This window comes from Molothrus ater, chromosome 16 (assembly GCF_012460135.2).
Source record: "Molothrus ater isolate BHLD 08-10-18 breed brown headed cowbird chromosome 16, BPBGC_Mater_1.1, whole genome shotgun sequence".
Classification (NCBI taxonomy): domain Eukaryota; kingdom Metazoa; phylum Chordata; class Aves; order Passeriformes; family Icteridae; genus Molothrus; species Molothrus ater.
Window position 1 is genome coordinate 11,303,841 of NC_050493.2, and position 7,018 is coordinate 11,310,858.

Sequence of the window (7,018 nt, forward strand, 5' to 3'; positions counted from 1 at the left end):
CACCAAGTTTATTTTTAAAATACTCAATTTTCATTGTATTTATGTTACTTATGCACATTTCTGTAGAATTGCCAGACCAATTAAAACATATGAGTTGATTTCAGTTGTGTTTGTTGTCAAGAGATGCTGCCAAGAACCTCCGCATTTCATCCTTCACTAAAAGAGGAAGCCAAAATTGGAATGCTGTGGTGATGTTCAGAGTCTTTAATCAAAATTGAGCTTGATGAGTTACAAATACAAATGAGGGATATTATTTTTTCCTTTCCCTGCAAACTAATTTTCATTTCCTGTTCTCCTCAGTGCAGGAATACAGGCTTCAGAAGCCACTATCTCATTCAGAAAGGAACAGGTCTGGAAGGGCAGGAGGTGGTATCTCCTGTGAAAAGTCTGTAGGGTTATTCATTTGCTGGGAGGAAAGAGGAAGAGGAAGGGGTGATTTATATTCAGAGTACAGTCAACAAAGCCACCATGAAATCTCCCAGCACTGGGTTAGAAATTCCTATGAGGAACTTGCTGCCCTGTGCTTTGCCCAGTACAAGGCTTTCTGATGGCATCTGGATGCTTTAAAATTGAGCCAAACATCAGAAATAGGACACCACAAAAACATCATCACTAATTTATGTGTCTTCCCAACACCCACTGTTCTGTGAGAAACCTGTGAGAAACCAAGGTTACAAGGGAAGGGGGGGGGGGGGGAAAAGCCCTGAATAAAACCCAATACCCCAACGAAAAATTAGAAAGAAAACCTCGTGCTGGCAACCCACACTCTTGGGGAACATTTTTCCATGATTCCTGTAACCATTCCACCCACAGGTAGGCTGTGTGGTCCAGGCTGAGCTGTCCACTGACACCAGAGGCAGGGCAACACCTCTCCAGTGCTTCCCTCAGCTCACCCCATGCCCTGCCAGCTTCCCTCTCCACACAGCAGCTCCTTCCCCCAGCAGGACAGTGGATGTTCTGCCATGCCTCCTGCAGAGATATGATGGTCCTCTAGGCAGAGGCATCTGTTTTTAGAGCTGACAGGTAGGACTAAAAGCTCTTAAAACAGGTCTGAGACACCATAAACACAAGGGCTGGAAAGTGTGGGAAGAGCAGTGGAAATGGAGAGCACATCACCCTGACACTGTGGGCAGGCTGGAAGGCTTCAGAAGAGAAAATGTGGTACTCCTGATGTGCAGATGGCAGAAGAGATGAAAGGAAATGCATGAGAGAAGCTCTGATCCCATAATTCCAGGATGGAATTCCCGTGGTCCCATTCCCATGGTGCCAAACACGGCCCATAGAGCTGGGACAGTGACAAGGTCTGTGGGGAACAGAGAGCAGACTGACACAGGAACCTGAACCCAAAGCTCTCCACTGACCCAGCAAAGGCACCCTGAGGGAGCCAGCACAGAACACAAATGCACCAGAAGCCAGAGGAGGCATGTTCAGGTTTCTCCCACAACAGCAGCCCCTTCCTGAGGCAAAGGAACAGATTTCTGCCTGGGAGGACATCCCAGGATTGCACTCCCAGAAGAACAGTCTGGGTTCCACCAGCTGCCCACACCTTGGAAAAGGCACATTGTCATAACCCAGGCAGGCCAGGGTTAAATTGGATTAGTGTATTCTAGCAGGTGCCCGGTCAGGATTGCCCAATTTCTCTGTTATCCAGCCAATTTTCAAGGTACTTGAACTTGCAAGGTTTCAAACTTCAGGTATTTTGAGGCCATTGCTAAAAAATTCCTAAGTAAAACAAAATTATATATAGGCAGAACAGCTGCAAAGCAATGTATTTTCATTTGTAAAATTAAAACTGAACTTTGTTTGGAGAGAGCAAGGGAAATTCCTGCTGGAATAAGGTATATTTTTAAGTGTTTGAGATAAGGGAAAGCTGGAGATAGGTTTAGAAGTTTTTTCTACTCTCAGAATTACAGCTACACAGCTAAACCAGTAAGTTTGGCACTTCATTCTGTCACCTGGAGTGTATTTGAGACATACTGGCTTTTTACATGAATTGTTCAGCAAGCTGCAGAACATCCCCCAGGAACACCAGCAGAACTAGATGTTAGTGTTTAAACTGCCAGGTTTCCCAAGAGTCACAAGAAGGTAAACACTCCCTGCCAATGCCAATTGCATTTCAGGAAAATCACAAAATGTAAATGGGAAAGTCACCAAGTCTGAAGCTTTATTGCTTTCCAAGTGCCTTTCACCTTGCCACAGAAATTCTACAGTACACACACTGCCTTTCAGCCAGAGTCCCAAGCAGGGGTTTGATACAACACAAGCACTCACTACACAAATACTTTATCTCCTGCATAAAAACTGAGAGACGTTCACTGAAATAATGGCAGAAGACATTACAAAGGGGAATTAAGTGTGAAAAACTAAGTTCACATTTCTTCAAGCTGACAGCATTCATTTACTAAAGGCAGTACTTTTAGCTGAGTGACTTCAGTGCTTTCTCACATCAAACAGGACAGCACAGCTTTATCATTTTATAAAAGTTGAGTTCATCACTAGGGCAGACCTGTGTCCTGGACACTGCAGATGCCCAACCCTAACCCTTCACAAAGGCACTTAATGAGATCATAAAATGCCATAAAATCATTCCTTGACTGTCCAGCCCTTGCCAGGACATGCATCCATTTCCACACCAGAATTTATGGCTGTAGAAGCTGTCACAGACAAAATTCAAAATACTCCAAATGCACAAACTAGGAAAAGGAAACTAAGCTTCATGCTGCAAAAAGTGGGATTTCTTTTCAACAAGAAAATCATACCCTCCAAAAATATTCTCCCTGCTGCAAGTAGATGCACCTGTACTGGGCAGCAAGAGAGACAAGCTGCTTCTTCCACACAGCCAAGAGCTGCAACACATAAGCAAGGTTCCTATCTCATTCTTCTGCTGAATTTCTAGTACTGGCTAAATGTGGAAAATGAAGAGTCAAATAAATTGTGAAAGAAAAGACAGACAATCTCATACAAGGATACACTACAGAACCTCTCCCACAGATCAGAAAGCCACAGAAATAGCTTACAACAATATTCTCTGTTTTAGACACTTTGCTTGCTTTGGAAAACCCTCAGAATACTGTTATTTTTGCACAAACACCATATGGCTATGAAAATATCACTTTCTCTGTTTTCCTGGACCATAGCTGTCACTTCAGGCAACAGGACCATGATCACAACATTCAGAAAACCAAGAGGGGACAGAGGTGGTTTTCAAGCTACAGAATAGTGGCTGTAGTGGAGGAATTTTCTACTTTTAGTTGGTAGCAGCTCTGACCCCTAAGGCAACCTCTTCTATATATAAAGAAGAGAAATTTGAAAGTGGATCCATCTGTAAAAAGAATAGGGTGTTTTCAGCCTCTGAAAGATAAATCTGTTACATAACTTTTAAAGCACATCCATCCTTCCACAGGCAATGGGGCCCACAGTGATAATTATCTGTGTGGTGGATTCTTGGTCTTTAGGCTTCACTGCTCCTGATGTGTCATTTTTGCATTACTTACCTGTTCTTTCACAGTTCCCTACACACCAGCACCAGCTGCTTTCCTTCTGATGGAACCCAGCTCTTTCATGCTCCTTATTCTTTCAAATGGGATAAGACACCTCACTGTTTGATTCAGACTTATCACTATGCCTGAAAAGCTCTTAAGAGCTTAAAAAGAACTGCAAAAGAAGAACAGGCACTACTGGAAAAGCCTGCTTGAACACACAGATGGACAAGGTGCAACATACAAGGAGAAACAAAAACGTATTTGAAAACAATAATGAGAAAGGGCTTACGTGAAATCTGAGAATTACTCAAAATCTGTTCTCCTCCCTGCTCCCTCTGACAAAGGCAAAGCCAAAAGCAAAGGAGATTCAACCAAGTTCAGAGTCCCCACTTGATTTAAAGTTTCTGGTATACAGCCAATCCAGCAAGATTTAAAGATCCAGCTGGGTTGTATCTTTACAATAGACACAGCAGTGAGTGCCACCCTGTTCATACAGCACCTACACACTCAACAGCCTTCTCTCCTGAGACACTTCCACAGGCTGCTTCCATTTGGGTAAGAAAGGAAGGGAATTTAATTTGTAATTGAAACAGACAAAAAAATTAGCAGTGTTTCTGGAATGGACTCTCAATCCTAGAATGCATGAAACAGAGCTTGTAAGCCAAGAACCAGATCCAATTGGCCTTAGAGCAGCTGTGAATTCTAATCCTGTGAACCCTAATAATTCCTGAAATTATGAGGCTTAGCAGCAGCACAGGTATATCATTACATGATCTGAGCTGTTTTAATTGAGGCCCAACCCTCAGAACACAAACCCAGAGGAAGACTCTGCACTCCCAGGGCAGGAGTGGTGCCTGTGCAGCTGCACCTGCCCACACAGGCAGCTACAGCTGGGCTGCTGCCCAGCGTGCCTGGGGGCAAAGAAGGCATTGGATAAATTGCTCTCAGACTTGGCTGTTAAGCAGCACATCAGGCAGACAGGGCAAGGGGAACCCCCTGGAGACCCCCAAGCTGCTGGTTTGACCCCCAAGAGCTGGTTTGAATGAACACAGACATGGCAGGCAAGAATCTGAATTCCTCCCTGCTTCTGAAAAAATCCAGATCAGGATGTTCTCCTTTCCCAATGACAGCACAGCTGCCAGCAGGACACCTACTGATTTGCTTGATGTTTATTTGCATGCTATGCTTGCTTACTGCCTCTGGGTATAAATATCCAATTTTATCCACTTATTTGACTTTACTTTGTGTTTGGGTGCACAAGACACCTCACTGTACAGTATGCCTCTGAGGCTGTCATCCCTCAGAAGACTAAAGGCCTAATGAAAGACTAATGAAACAGTTTTATCACATTTTCCCACACGTAATTTGCAAGAGGTCAGCTTGTCTGATAGCATCACACACAAACTGACTCAGGTCCCCATTTATCTGCAGATCTCTGAATCACTGTCCTCTGCACTCGGGGTGTCCAGGAGGAGCCACACACACACTGCAGACACAGACCTGAACACTGATTCCCAGTCCACAAGGCTACCCAGCATGTAATAACAATATTACAATATACAATAACAGCTTTCCCATCTATACAGCCACTGATGTTTGATGAGCGCTGTAAACACTACAGATGAGAAACACTATGAAATCCAGGTGTTACCCTTCTTTGCATACACTGTGCTTCAGTATGGTGAGCTGTTATCCTGCATTTGAATTACTGACCTCCAAGTCTCCATTTGTAACTCCAGTCAGAGAAGACAAACTGCCCCCAGACAGAATTTGCCAAATACTGACACTACAGAAAAGACAATTACAACAAAAAACCAGTGCAAAAAGCACTGCAAAATTGCTAATTCAATTTATAACACAATATCCAGATTGTAACAGGATTCATTAGGTAATTTCCTTACTGCAGAGCTTCCAGAAGGTAACCCTAGTATTACCCTCCTTTTATACCAGTTAGCTTTCAACCTTTACCAAATTCCTTGCTTCAAACTCTAAGAGCAAAGACCCTTTCAAGAGCCTATACCCATCAACTGTGCCTTTGAACTGTAGGGCAAAATCCAGTATTTCTAAGCCTGAACGTTCATTACTGATTACAAAATTACTTGGAAACCTCCCACAGTAGTTCGTTTCTTTGTATATCATTTCCTTCTCTGTTTATTTCATAAACAGAGATGGAGAACCACAGAGGCAAAAGCCAGGCAGGGGCAAAGCCCTGGCCGAAGAGCCCCGCGCTACTTTAGGCGCCGTAAGAGAAGTGATGCTAAGGATGTATCAAACCACAGCGTGAGGTTTGGCTCATGCTTGGGTTTTGCATCACCAGCACTAGCTGGAAAACAGGCAACTGAAAAGCCCGGCTGAACCCCAGCTGAAGTGCAGCACCAGGCCTCCACCAACACCATTACTCAGCTGCCTGCAGCACCTCAGCCAGGGCGCCCTCCCCGCAAAGGCAGAGCCGTTCTCCCCACGGTTTCTTCGGTGCCCTCCGGTTCCCTTTCCCCCTTCCCCGCCGCAGCTCCGTGCCGGGCCCACCCACCCGCCGCGAGTGCCGCTGCCGGGGCACGGAGCATCCCACACCCGCCTCCCGGCGCGGCCGAACGCGCGGGGAACACGAACCCTCCTGCGCCCCTCGGTCCCCCGGGGAGGGCGCCGGGCCCCGCCGGGCTGCGCCCCACGCTCGGGTCCGGCAGGGCAGGGCAGGGCAGGGCAGGGCCCCCGAGTAGGGGGGCAGCATGACACCGGCCCCCGCCACCCCAGGAGAAGCCCCGCGATCGTGGCCCGGGGCCGCCCCGCTGCCCGCAGGGTGCGCCGGGCCGGGGAGGCGGCGGAAGGGCACCGGGGAGCGGCGGGGGACGCGCGGCTGCCCCGGCAACGCGGGCACCGCCGGCCGCGGGGATGGAGACGGGGCCCCGCGGGGAGTCCCGCTGCCGGGCGGGAGCGGCAGGCGGCGAAGGCAGCGGCCCCTCCGTGGCCCCGCGCGGTTCGGGCGCTCACCGGGAGGTGCGGGAGGTGCGGGCTGCGCGTCCTGCGGCGGCCGCGCGGGGTGCGCTGCGCTGCGCTGGGCCGGCCGCGTCCTGCCGGCCCCGCCGCGCCCCGCCCGCCCCGCGCGGCGCAGCCAATCAGCGCCGCCGCCCGCGGCCCCGCGCCCGCCGCGGCCAATGGGAGAGCGCGGCCGGGGCTCGCCCCCGCCGGGAGGGGCGGGGCCGGCCGGACCCTCAGGGATGGCGGGGCCGGAGCGGCCGCGTCCCTCGGCCAGGGCTGTCCGCCCTCCTTCCTCTCCCTGGCCGCCTCCTCCGCTCCGCCTGCCCGCGCCCCCTGCTCTGGGAGCCACCGCGGCAAGGGCAGCGCAGCCCGTTTCCTCCATCCATCGCGCACCCGCGAGAAGCGCAGCGGAGCCTCTTTCAGGACCGCTCTGGGAATCCGTGCTGCACTGTTACAGCTGCACAAAGACCCACTGCCCCTTTCCTTATTGCTACTTGGGAATTACTTAATTTAGCAAAGGCAGCAATTGAGAAAGTCTTTTGGTCTTCTAACTCTGATTA

General features: G+C 49.1%; 1 protein-coding gene across 1 annotated transcript in view; it reads right to left on the bottom strand.

Annotated features, from left to right (window-relative positions):
- The window catches only part of ABAT (4-aminobutyrate aminotransferase), a 49,855-nt gene extending 43,288 nt beyond the window's left edge, over positions 1-6,567 (bottom strand). Inside the window, exon 1 of the mRNA XM_036392359.2 lies at positions 6,471-6,567. The gene's annotated coding sequence lies outside the window, so the exon portion shown is untranslated. The remainder of the gene's footprint in view (positions 1-6,470) is intronic.
- Positions 6,568-7,018: the final 451 nt, after the last annotated feature.